The following is a 13,976-nucleotide window of genomic DNA, read 5'->3' on the forward strand; positions in this document are numbered from 1 at the left end:
AATTTGATATGGTAATTGCTATTAGGAATTATTTATATAATTTCTACTTTTAGCTCTCTCTTTCTTTGTTCTGTCTTACTTTCTTTCACTTTATAGACTCCTTTTCTCTCTCTTACTGAGTCTTTACTTTTCTTTCCCTCTTCCTCCGTCATCCATTCTTTTTCTTCCCCTCTCATATTGCACTTTCCCCCTTTTGTTTCATTCGCTCTCTGTTCCCTTTTCTGACTTGTTTTTCTTCCCCTCTCTCTGTTTCTGTATCTCTGTATCTTCCCTTTTCTTTTGTTTCTTTCCCTTTCTCACTATCCTCTGTTTCTTTCTTGTTTATTTGATTGGTCCCCACCCTTTCTCTCTCTCTCTCTCTCTTTGCCCTTCTTTCACTCTTGAATGTTCCTATTCTATCCCACATAATATATGCCAAACTGAGTGTGTATCCCATATGTACTTTAATGAATCAACTCATTGCCAGAAACAGTAACCATGGATATGTTTGTTGTGAGTTTTACAGATAAGTACCATCAGGTGGATTTACAAAAGAAAGAGGAAGAAGCAAGTATTGCAAATTGTAATGACTAATGTCCAAAAAAGAGGAAAACCAACATCATTTTTAAGATATCCCCATCTGCAAGGAGATGACATGATATGTGCATACTATAAATTTTGTTTACTGATAAATCATCTTGTTAAAATAATATTACAAAAATGCTGTCAGTTGGAGTAACTTCTACTCTTTGCTTAAAAATAAGGATGGGGGGATGTACATAAAGTGGTTCATTGTGCAGAAGTTAAAGAATGAAAAAGAATTGAAATGTAAAACAGTCATTCCCTACCCCCCCCCTTTGCTCTTTTTCAGATCAGGATGAATTTATTATGGTGCATGCACTCTACAACTTACTGGTATACTGTATACAGACATGAAACTATTTTGATATTTACGATGTACCTTATCACAGACTGTATATACAGATTTGAGCCTGAAGATAAGAGAAAATTATATGGACTTTTAAGAGAAATTGACATTAAATTGCTTTCTTTCCTTGCTTTGTGCAAGTGACATTGTAAGTTGCTTCTGCAGTTAGAATGTACACCCAATCCATGGTGTAAGTGTAAACAACTCTGGATTGGTGTATACCATTCCATTCTGCTCTATCTACTGCAAAATCGCTTGTGTTAGCTTTACACCAATGTGGTATCTAGGAGAACGCCAGAGTAGTAACAACACCAGTTTAGAATCAAACCAATGTTTATAACACTGACTGGTGTTTAAATATCTGGTGTTAGTCCAAAGCCAAACTGGCAGGGGTTGTAATGAGTCACTACATTTTGAGTTGAGTCCAGTTATTCAAAGGTTCAAGTTGAGTCGAGCCACTGTACAAATGCCAACAGAACGAGTCGCGGAATACTGCTTGAGCCTGCTACTAGTGACTTGAGTCATGTCTTGATTTTAAACCTTGCAAACTGGTGTCTTTCATCACTTCTTTGGCGTTTCCTAGATAGGTCAAGTCCACCCCAGGTAAATGCTGACTTGAATAAATAGAGAAAAATCAAACTAGCATAGTGCTGAAAATTTCATTAAAATTGAATGTAAAATACGATTGTTATGACATATTAAGTTTCGCTTATTTTTCACAAAACAGTGATATGCACAACTAGGTGTGTCAGTTGATAAGGTTCATCGCTCACTTTTTCTTTTGTTTTCTATTGTTTGAATTATGCAATATTTCATTTTTTATAGATTTGACAATAAGGACCAACTTGACTGAACCATATGGTATTAAACACTGTTAATTCCAATGTTCAGGAAGGAATTAATTGTTGTATCACTTGACAATGAGGAGAAAATTATAATATTTCATATTTCAATATAATAAAATACAAAATAAATAGTGAATGGATGACGTCATAGTCTCCTCATTTGCATACCAGCCATGATGTGTATATAACTGTTTTGTAAAATTAAGCGAAACTATAAAATGTCATAACTTTCTTATTTTACATCCGATTTTGATGACATTTTCAGTGTTGAGCTTGTTGGATATTTCTCTTTTTCTTCAAATCAACTTTTTGTTGGGGTGGACTTGTCCTTTGAATAACACGAGCGTTTTGCAGTATGGAAATTCATGAAGAGGAAGAGATTATATGATGTGCCTGTACTTGTTTATCTCTGTAAAAGATGTTTTGTTTTTTTGTTGTCGGAGAGAAAAGATTTTCATATGTTGAAAGATATTCAGATATGTCATGACAAATTTGTGTCAGATGTTCACTAAATTTGAATTATTCAAGATACTTCGTTATCTGTTAGTAATGTACTGTGTTAAAATTCGTTTCGTGCCATGGGTATTTGCCTTGCTATTAAAGGAGTTGACCATCAAAGTTTCTGTACATGAAATGAGAAAAGAGAGAGGACAATAATGGAGAGAGGGGGAGGGGGAAAGAGAAGGGGGGGGGGGTCGAGTAGAGGGACGGAGAATGGGGGAGGGAGGGTATGCAGACAGAAAGCGAAAGTAGATCACAGAAGGAGAAAATGGAAAGGACAAGATGAAGCAGCAGAAAGAAGAGTAGGAGAACAATATGAGTATAAATAAAAGAATGATAGGCAAAGAGGAAGCATTTAAAGGAGACTTCAACTCGTGGAGATAAAATTTCTTGCAACGTTAATGTTGGACAAAGATTGAAAACGAACAGTTTGTCATATTCAGTGGCGTAACTACGGGGGGGGGGCACGTCCCCCCATCGGCTGCCCCCCCCCAAAAAAAAACGGGGAGAAGGAGAAAAAGAGGAAGAAAGGAAGCGTAACGTAGTGGGGAAAGAAGAAATTATTGTTCATTATAATGCTGTATTATGTTATGTTTTGTTACATAAGAAGTATAGTTTTTATAACTTTATGAAACATTATTTGCTCAGGGCCTATGTCTTCATTGTTCCTGGTGCTCGCATAGATTGTTTAACGAGATATATAATCCTGCTGTACTAAAATCTCCCGTTTTCAAATCAATACACACCAAATATATTTCCTCGCAATTCGAGTTAATATTGTTTTTTATTGTTTTAGTGACATTTGCTTTTTTATGACTACTTAAAGTGATTTCCCTATTTTAAGGTCTTAATATAAAACATTACCTGTCCGTGCTTACGTTCGCATTAGTTGATTGGTGAGATGTCTGCTCTTCATGAATTCCTAAAATCAGTCCTTGAAATGTCCATTTTTTTTCTGAACATAAAAAAAGTCAGCTCGCGCTTCACGCCCGTAGTATTAATAGTGAGATGCGTATGATAATCATGATTACACAAAAAGTGCTTCATGTGTTTAGATGTAATTCTAACAAAATCAGCAAAGGATGGCACTTTCATTAGATGACTATGCTGAGATATTTATACTCATAATGGAATCCTAAAATATAGTCCTTAAAATGTCCATGTTGGGGGTCAATATATACAAAAATTCCAGCTCGCGCTTTGTGCTCGCATTGTTTTTTTTTTAGCGAGACAGGTACGTATCATAATTACAACAAATTTGCTTTTAATGTCCCTTTTTAGGTCTGAATATCAAAAAATTTCAGCTAGCTCTCCGCGTTTGCATTATTTAATCAGTGAGATACATGTCTCTTTATGGCACTACATGTCCTTAAAAATGTCTCTACTAGGTCAGTATACTTGGCAACTGAACGCGCTTCGCACGCTCCCTAAGTGACAAATTTGTAGCTGGTGCCCCCCAATGCCGTGACCCACGGTACGCCACTGGTTATATTCTTTGTAATTTGCTGAAGAGAACAAAATTACGGTCCTGAAATGTTATTTTACTATAGTCATTTGACTGGAAGCTTTGCATTTTTCATCACTTCTTTTTCTAACAGTTTGATCTGGTCAGTTTTAACCAGACTCCTTTTGTGACAGCTTTCGGCTGTGTAAGATTGCAAATATTTTCACGCTCAATTATTTGTGGGTCACGAGAAAATGACCCTTCAACATTTCTAAAAGTTCTTAGTTATTTCCACCCAAGTAGTTTTATACTTTCTATGCTTACATGTCATGTTTTACATTTGCTAATCGTTCAGTGAGTTTTGGTTTATTCTTTTGATGAAATCTGATTTTATATCTCGCCGGTCGTCTGCCTTTTATTCATGATGTTATTTCAGGCGATAGGAAGCGATATAATATGAAGTAGTGAACGGCTAGTGTGCAGACGACATTGAATACCCGTCGAACCCGTCTGCAATCACATTCGATTGATCGGTTCTATCTATAGCCGATCAAAATCGATATATTGGTCACATCATTTCAAAAGTGACAAAGTCACTTTAGACGGGAATGCATGTGTGGGTGAGGGTGTGTATATTTGTGTGTGTGTGTGTGGGGGGGGGGAGTAAACGCTGAAACGTTTGGTAGTGATTTTCTGAGAGTAAATGGGAGAGAGATAAAAGGGGGAGGGGTGGGAAGGAGCGAAAAAAAATGCGTTCGTCATAGACTTTGGAAGCTTTTATGAAACAAACTACAGTGCGTCCCAAAAAAATATACACTTTTGAAATGGCTGCCAAATAAAAAGTATATCACTTTGGGGGAAAAGACTTATATATACGAAAAGTCAATAACATCATCTTTCAAATGACACCAAAATGTTGGAAAACTATTCATGCTTGAGTGAGCAATACCCACTGAAACAAAGGGTATGAAAATTAGGGTGGGCAGGAATTAGCCTTTCGGTTTCTTTGAGTTTTTGAGAGGCGAGTCCCTTGGAACTTGCAAACTTGAGGGTGTTGTGATGCATTAATGGTCATTCATTATCAATTTAAATTGTTAAAGCAAATTTCATGAATTATCGAATCGAATTCCATGCATGAGTGAGTGTGAATAGCAATCTTTAGTGCAGCATTTTATCTTAATTTACAATGTGGGTCTCAGCAGTGTGTTCATTGGATTCAGGAGAATAGGGGTAAGACTTTGAAAATGGGTGAAGTAAGCTGATGGGAAAAGGGTCAACAGAACGTTTAGCCTCCCTGCTACAGGTCCGTCCCTCCCCCTTTGAGACTGATTTAAACTGATTGCTATTAGGCCTACATGTACGCATTAAGTGCAGAGCGGACTGTCAATTTGATAATAAATTCTGAAAATTAGGTCATCAACTTTTACCTATCAATCATTCAATCAATAATCTGTCAGTAAATCAATTCAATAAATTGTCAAGCAAACATTCAGCTTTTTCAATAAATCATTTCATTAATACTCATAATTAGTCAAGTTCTTAATAATCACTCAATGGAAAATAAAGAGCCATCAACAATAAATCACTTGGCATTTAAGTATTAAATACCATCCAGGAGAAAGAAAGGGGGTGGAGAGCGGGGGTGACTTCATGGCATGTAATTTGCAAGAGAACATAAAGAAGAATGCCCCTTTAACCCAGTCTTACCGTATCTCACCCCTTTGCATGTAACAGGTACCATCACAATACTCTGACTCGCACAAGCACACTTGCAAAGATCTACATAATAAACTAAAGATGCTACACTAAAATTACAATTCCTGTTTACTCATGCATTACATTTAAATTCAGTAAAAAAAAAACTCTTGAAATTTGCTTAAGAAACCAAAATTGATCTTAATTCATCAGTAATTTAGCATAACACCCTTAACTTTGCAAGTTCCAAAGGACTCATCGCTAAAATAAACTGGAAGGCTAATTCCTGCTCACCCTAGCAAGGCTAGTCTCTCAGGAAGGGTGAAAGGGGTAGAATGAGAGGGAGAGAGAGAGAGAGAGGGGGGGGGGTTAAGTGTTCTGTTGACCCATATCCCGTCAACCTATACTTCCCCCACCTAAGTCCTATCCCGACTCTGACTTCCATGAACACACTGCTGAGATCCACTTGAAAAAGTGTAAAATTGTATTTCATGTTCACTCGCGCATTAAATTTTTCTTTGATAATTCTTGAAATTTGCTCAAAAACCTAAATTGATAATGCTTGATCATTGATTTATCAAAACACCCTCAACTTTGCAAGTTCCAAGGGACTGGCATCTCGAAAACTTAAAGAAATTGGAAGGCTAATTCCTGCCCACCCTAATTTTCATACCCTTTGTTTCAGTGGGCAGTGCTTGCTCAAGCATGAAAAGTTTTCCAACTTTTTGGTGCCATGTGAAAGTTGACTTTATTGGCTTCCATATTATGTAAGTGTTTTCCCCCAAAGTGATATATTTTTTTATTTGGCAGCCATTTCAAAAGTGTATATTTTTTGGGGGGACGCACTGTAGTGATCTTCACTGACTATTTTTGTTATTTCCCCCTTTTCTATCTTCCAAACTGTCTTACCTTTCTTTCCCCCTCTCCCTCTCTCTACCTTAACCCCTCTCCCCTCCCATTTTCACCCCTCTCTTACTTTCTCTCTTCTCCCTCTTATACGCACTTACAGTTTCGTTCAACTTCATTCATTTCCCCCTCTCCTCTAAACTGTCATAAGAGGAACCGCGCCTCAATGATTACATAATGTGGTTAAATGAAATGAAATAAATTTGTAGCATGTCTTAGAAGACAAAAGTTTTAATACGTAATAACTGAATCGGATCCACGCAAGTATAAACTGATGCTATGGTCGCACCAACTAACCTGCTATGCTATTCGCAATGATTTAGTATGGTTGATCGGTCTTGAATCCATTTCGTTGTGGCTTATTGCAGGAAAGACATAAATAAGTGACATTTTTAAAGTGGAACTAAATAAAAAAATTCTCTGAACGAGATAGGCATATTTAAAAGTTTCGGTAAATTAATCATCTTAAAACGTTTCATAGCCTCAAAGTCTTTGCAAACTTCCTATATCATAGATTTTGTTTTCTTCAAAACTTTAACTCAAACAATTCACTGACCCCCGGACATTCAATTCCATCCGGTCATTTCAGCAATCAAGATGATAGACAGCAATCGAATTTGAATTCCAATCCACTGGTTTGAATTCTTATCGATCGTAAAATATGGTTTCCTGAAATGAGACATTCGTAACGAATAAACAAAATCCTTAACCTGTCTAAAAGCTCAATTTCGCTAATTGATTGGCCATCGACGACAAGAAAGGGAGTATGTGGCATTGATCATTTTTGACAGACGATTTCTAATTTGGAACCGGAGTGTATATTCATGGGCTTGTAAGTCCTCGCAGTGAATTTGTAGAGAGGGCATTAGCCGTAATGGGGGATCGAGTCGAGGCGAACATTTAGCATTGGATGAGAGGAATGGAATATTGTTTCTCGGAGCGAAAATCGAAAAGTACTGAAGGACCTCCGCCGGGGAAGATGGATGGATCGTGGTTACCGAGAAATCGGTAGGGGTGGGGATGGGGTAGGGGTGGAGTGGAGTGGTGTGGGCAGGGGATGGAAATTGGAAGAGGCGGAGAAAGATGGAGAAAGGGAGGACAGAGGGAGTGGGGGTCTGCTTCTGAATATGAAGTGAAATTACTGATGATAATGATGTAATCAGAAAGAGCGCAATTAAAGAGTTATAGTATACCTGTCAACCATTTTCTCTTTATATTTTTTCTTAATGAAAATGTTTCCCAAATCTAAGGTAGATGTGAACCCATTCAAAACTTTCTTTTGCTTCTTTCTTTTTCTCTTTCTCTTTCTCCATGCCTGGTCACCTGATGTATCTGTCTGTATCTCTCTCTCTCTCTGTATATATATATATATATATATATCTATAACTCGCACTCTCTCTACACTCTTAATTTCCTTCAGCAAGAAACTGATCCACAATGTGCTGCACTCAACCCAGGTGAGGTAAATGGGTACCGGTAGGAAGTAATTCCTTAAAAAGCTGTGTGCGCTATGAACGCCTAGCTTAGCCGGGTAATATAGGAGCGCCTTGAGCACCTAACAGGGTGGACATGTGCGCAATATAAATACCCTATATTATTATTAAAATGTTGGCAACATACTGTCCACGCAACAATTTGTTTAAAGATTTATCGAACTCTGGGATTGTTCAACTAATACTGTGTAGTTTTCACCCAAAGCACACATTAGTGATTATTGGTTTAAAACTACCCAGAATTGGAAAAAGTTTTAACCAGTCGTTGTGTGGACAGTATGTTGCCTAACACTTTTAAGAGTGTATGTATATTTTTAATCCATCTATCTATCTATCTATCTATCCCCTTTTCTCTTCAATGCTAACTCACGGTTTTGTTAGTCCTTCAGACTTACCTAAGGAATTCTAATCCAAAACCAGCAGTCAAACCACAAGATAAATTATCAAGACACAGTCACTATTCTATTAAAAATATTCCTTTATGATGCTTTGTATTGATAAACCCGAAGAGCGATGTGTAAATTCTTTGCACGCTCAATTAATTCCGAAAATATTATATTATGTTATTTTTTATTTTTTTTTCTTCTAATCCCGCTTTAAATGAAATGTTAAACGTATAACCTATACATGCATTTATTACGTAACCACTGAAGCTATTGGATAATAATGTATAGATAAAATAATACTTAAAAATGTGAAGGTTAGTAGCCAACAACTGTCCAATATTTACTTTTCCAATAATCGCAGGTAATGGGGTAAGCACCCCTCCCCGCTCAATCCAATGCTTTGGTATGCAATAACAAGGCGTATAGTGACTTTTGGTCATATGGATTCCATGTAATCCCTCCTCCATACATGTTGTCCTGAGATAAGTTCCAGTATAAGAGAAATAGTGGTGGATCGGAGGGGGGGGGGGGACTCGTCCGGCCCGTGCACCCCAATTTTCAGAGCCAATATCCAAATTTTTAATGAAATTATGCCGTTCTTAGACAAGTGTCCCCCCCCCTCCTTTGAAAGTCGCAAGAAATTTTTTATAATGGGAATATGTCATTCGTACACAAGTGAGGACCTTTTTCTCCTTGTTTTATTGTTTTAAAAAACATCCCCCCCTTTGGAAGATCCTTGATCCGCCCCTGAAGTGAAACATCAGCTTGTGTAAACCTGTGGAGCATGAAGAATTTATTTTTAATAGTTTTTTATCGTAATGAAATGAGAATGGTACCAGGACATTCCAACCATACACCCCCCATGCACCCCTGGAAATTCTATACGACATTGGACTGATACTGATGATGCAGTTAGAAAGTTAAATTAAGGCGATCAGAGGCTACAAGGTTCTGCTCGCCCGCGTAATCGAGCGAGTTGGTAAGATTATTTTCGCGGTCATTGGTCCGACTGGGAGTCGCTCGGTTTCCGCCCCCTAGGGCTACGGCGAACGAACCTTACCCGATGGGTCGTATCGAGTGACGCCTCGGCGGGCAAGACTAACTCCTTCTTAAGCCTCAAGTCTGTAGAAGGTCCTGTCACACCTTATTAGCGGATTTTAGCATCTACTCCAGACGTTTTCTGCAACGTTCAGAATCTATTGAAAATGCCGTCAAATCACAATAGACATATTAGAGGTCATTATCGAAAGTCGGTGAAGCGCAACAGAAAATCATCTTAAGATTTGGACCAGTCAAAAAATTGCAAATATGTCGTTTGTTCACATTCCGGGACGACACTGCTGTAATGATTCATTGATTTTCGACAAAGACTGCTTTGTTAGGAAGGGCTTTCGACAACAGATTATCTACGTTATAGAAAGCGTCTCCGAAGTGATTGCTAAAATGCCCTTTTGATAATTGTTATGACTCGCGAATCTGTATAATTTCCAAATTTAGTGGTCATCACGGAATACCCCCTGACCCACTCCCTTCTCAGAGCTGCTCCGGCCTGTATATTGCTTCTAAAATAGCAGCCATTTTGGAACTGGAATTCTTTCTTAGCGGCTGAAACCCTGGGCCAGAGACCAAAGCAGATTTTTTTAGATCATCAACCGGACTTTTTTTTTTCAGGCAAATCATAGAAAAGTCCGGTTGATTGTTTATGATATCAAAAAAAAAAAAACAACGGTTTGGAGCTTCCAACCGGAATTTCATGATTCGAACCGAATAAAAAATATATATATATACATGTATACATATTTATTTATCTATAAATGTGTGAAATCAACAGCTTTGGCAACTCTTTTTTATTTAAACATTTTGTGAAAGAAATGGATGAGGAGAACAATGGTAGGCATAGCTTAAATCAATGTTCCCCAGAGCTATCTGCCCTTTGGAAAAATCGGTGATGCCGAAAAAATGTCTCTGCCGGGGTGTCGAACCCAGGCCCCCAGCTTTGAACGCTGGTGCCTTACCCACCAGACCACTAATCACTTAACCGCTTGTCATTGTTCAAAACCCACCTTCATTATAATTGGTATAATGTCGAAAAATCTGTCTATCTGACGGTCAATCGGATCGGGATCGCCCTAGCCACTAACCCGTCTCTGTGCTCTAGTGGTTAAGGCATTGGCGTTCAAAGCTGGGGGCTCGGGTTCGATTCCCGGCAGAGACAATCATTGCATTCTGATAACACAAGAAATATCATTTATTCAAATTCTTTCTATGAAGAATGTGCAAGTTTTATAGGATTAATAATACGGCTTACCATAGCCCGCGTCTACATATGTCGACATATACCTATGTAGGCTAAACTTTCGAATGTGACCTCTCCTTATAGCTGGAAATTCAGTCATTGGCTTTTAACACCATGTAAACGCGATGTGCGGGAACTCGATGAAGGAAATTAATCAAAAACCTCATCACCGTGATGACGCCTCTCCGTGAAGGGTTGCAAAATTAATCAGAACATGAATGTTTTATAAGGCGTGTCATATTATCATAAAGTTGTGTAGGAGTTAATGGCAAAGTAGATTACATTCACACCTTCGTCTGCATGGTCTTGGTTGATATTTTCCTTTCTGTAGTGATGGGGGGGGGGGTGCTGGTGGTTATTAACAGGGGAGCGTTTAAACGAAAGGACTTGTCGGATGTTTTATCTGACCGATACCATAGTAAAAATGCTTCTCAGCCAATCAGAATCAAGGAGTGCTGTCAGATCTGACAACATGGGGGGGGGCGAGGGGTAGTTCCACAATTTTTCTACAAATTTTCAAATTCTTTACTGAAAATTTTCAGAAAGTGAGTCTGCATGAAGTCCTTCACCTTCAATCGGTAAAATGGAAAAGGGCCCAAATATCAAACCCCGCTCGCTTCGCTCCTTCGGTTTCCAGTTTATTCGCAAAAATAAATACGCGCCTTGCCCCCCCCCCCCTCCCCGAGAAATAACGCTGCGTACTGCGAAACCGACTTTAGACCAATAAAAACTTCACGTTGCGTTTGGAGTCGGGTTCGTTGGTATGCCCGTATGTATCAGCAATACATAAGAGAACGGAGAAGGTTGCTGTTATGCAGGGCTCATTTGAAAATCAGCTCATAGTTATGGAAAGTGGCTACTCAGGGTAAATGGGTTTTATTATTTTTATCCGTTATCACGAAGGTGTAGTAATAAAAAAAATAGTCGTTTAAGGCTCTCTGGTATGTTCATGTCTCGTCGTTATGATATACTGTGGCGTTAAGGTATAGTATTTTAAAAGGTGGTGAAAATCTTAAGAAAGAAGAGTTTTAAATCTGACACAAGTTTGTGTTCCTGGAAGCCCACATACTGAGAGGTTTCAGTTTGAACTTTGCACCAAGAGCAGTGGCGTACCTAGGATTTTCCACAGGGGGGGGGGCAAAACCGTCCGCCAAAAGTTTGACAAGCAAAAAAAAAATAAAAAAGGTCTTCAAGCTCGTCAGGGGGGCATTAAAGGTATTCAAGCTCGTCGGGGGGGGGGGGGCAAAAGTTCTTTCAAGCTCGTCAGGGGGGCAGGGAGATGGCCTTTTTGTAAAGGTTGTGACTCGTCAGGGAGGGGGGGGGGGGCAGGCTGCCCCCCCCGTAGGTACGCTAGTGACCAAGAGTGTTAAATGATATGAGATTCTGCACCACAGTGATTGTGGTGCAGAAAAAATATGCTGTGTAAGAAATCGGAGATGAGTGCTGGGTGATTTATAAAGAACGAGATGATGATGTAAGAATATATTTCATTATCCATCGAAATTCACTTACGATCCCAAAGGAGTCTAATTCTCACACTCAGCACCAACAAATTGAAAAGTGATTGCTATTAACCCATGCATCTTGTTCATTTTCTTCTTACGAAATGCCTCTTGATCTAATAAGACTCTTCGCAATTCGGCTTCCGTACGGATAACAAATGGATTGCAAGAGATATTCATCCATTTGAGTGCTCCCCAAGTATATAAAGATTGAAATATTATAAAAGACGGGGACTGGTTACAGTTAGAGCTAAAATCAAACATAACCCTAAAAATCATACGTAACTAGATTTTTCAACCAATCAAAAGAAAGCACGCATTTTTTTTTGTTCAAACGCAACCCTTTCTTGCAGCGGGCCCCTCGATTGCTTCACTGATAAGTTGGAGTTATGATCTCAAGCTTTCACGGTAATTGACCAAAAAGATGCGTCTTATTTCCTTTGCAAAGGGATTCTAATCGGATATATAGGACTATAAATTTTGACGCAAATGAGTTACCTTGGAAACGCCTGGGTTTTTATCGCTGTATATTATTGTTTTGAAAAATTCTCCCCTCAGCATTGGGAAATGACTAGCTTTAGTGATTTATTTTAAGTCAAAAAAGAGATGTGCAACTAAAGATTTTGACCAAGAAAGTTCACAAAATTTGTTTGCTTTTAAAGGATCAGTACGATATTATTGTCAATTTATGCTACTGAGTGGTAGAGCTTCGTAATCCGGCAAATGAGAGGGGTATTAAGAGTAAAAACTTGTGAAATGTCATACACAATCAGAACATCTAAAGATACGTAAACTCAGTATAGTATACTAAAGTTAAAACCCCCCATTGATAAAGATTTCATTTTATTTTTCTTTAACTTCTTCGTGTCTCTGTTGTAATTTTTATCTTTTTTTTGGTCTTGTTCTATTTTTTTAGAAATTTAATTTTGCAAAGCCTTACATAACTATGAATTCAACTGAATCTAAACAATGCTTATACTGATGAATCTATACTTTTTAACTTACTGTACGTTATCACTCTCCACTTGTAGTTTACAATATTACCAATAATTTTTTTATTTATTATGTATGTTTAAGTAAAATATCGTTTGATATCACTGAAAAGCGCAATTGGAAAGCAGATTTACAAAATCGAAAAGGTACTAAATAAATAAAACAAAATTAATCAATAGTGCCACTTCTTGTTCTTGTTCTCTGCCTTGATGTTTTTATCATTCCCTACCTCTTTTTCTCCGCATTCCTCATTCTAGTCCGAAAGTTCACAAAATTTGTTTGCTTCTAAAGGATCAGTACGATATTATTGTCAATTTATGCTACTGAGTGGTAGAGCTTCGTAATCCGGCTATAGAGGGGTAAAAACTTGTTAAATGTCATACACAATCAGAACATCTAACGATACTTAAACTTCGTATAGTAAAACCCCATTGATAAAGATTTCATTCTAATTTTCTTCCATTTCTTCGTATCTTTTTTTATTTTTATTTTTTATTTTTTTGGTCTTGTTCTATTTTGTAGAAATTTTATTTCGCAAAGCCTTACATAACTATGAATTCAACTGAATCTAAACAATGCTTATACTGATGAAGCTATACTTTTTAACTTACTGTACGTTATCACTCTCCACTTGTAGTTTACAATATTACCAATAACTTTTTATTTATTATGTATGTTTAAGTAGAATAGCGTTTAATATCATTAAAAGGCGCATTTAGAAAGCAGATTTATAGAATTTAACAGGTACTATAAAATAGATGAAACAAAATCAATCAATAGTGCTACTTCTTGTTCTTGTTTTTCTTGTTATTGTTCTTTGCCTTGATGTTTCTATCATTCCCTACTCTTTTTCTCCGCATTCCTCATTCTAGTCCTAATTACTCCCTTCTCCCGGAGTAGGGTAGAGGAGGATGTGGAGTTAACTCCATCCTCCCCCATCTATACAAATTCCTTTCTCAGGCTCATTTTCCTTTGTTTTTCTCATCCCTTTCTTTCTACCTCATCCTA

This window comes from Lytechinus variegatus, chromosome 12 (assembly GCF_018143015.1).
Source record: "Lytechinus variegatus isolate NC3 chromosome 12, Lvar_3.0, whole genome shotgun sequence".
Lineage (NCBI taxonomy): Eukaryota > Metazoa > Echinodermata > Echinoidea > Temnopleuroida > Toxopneustidae > Lytechinus > Lytechinus variegatus.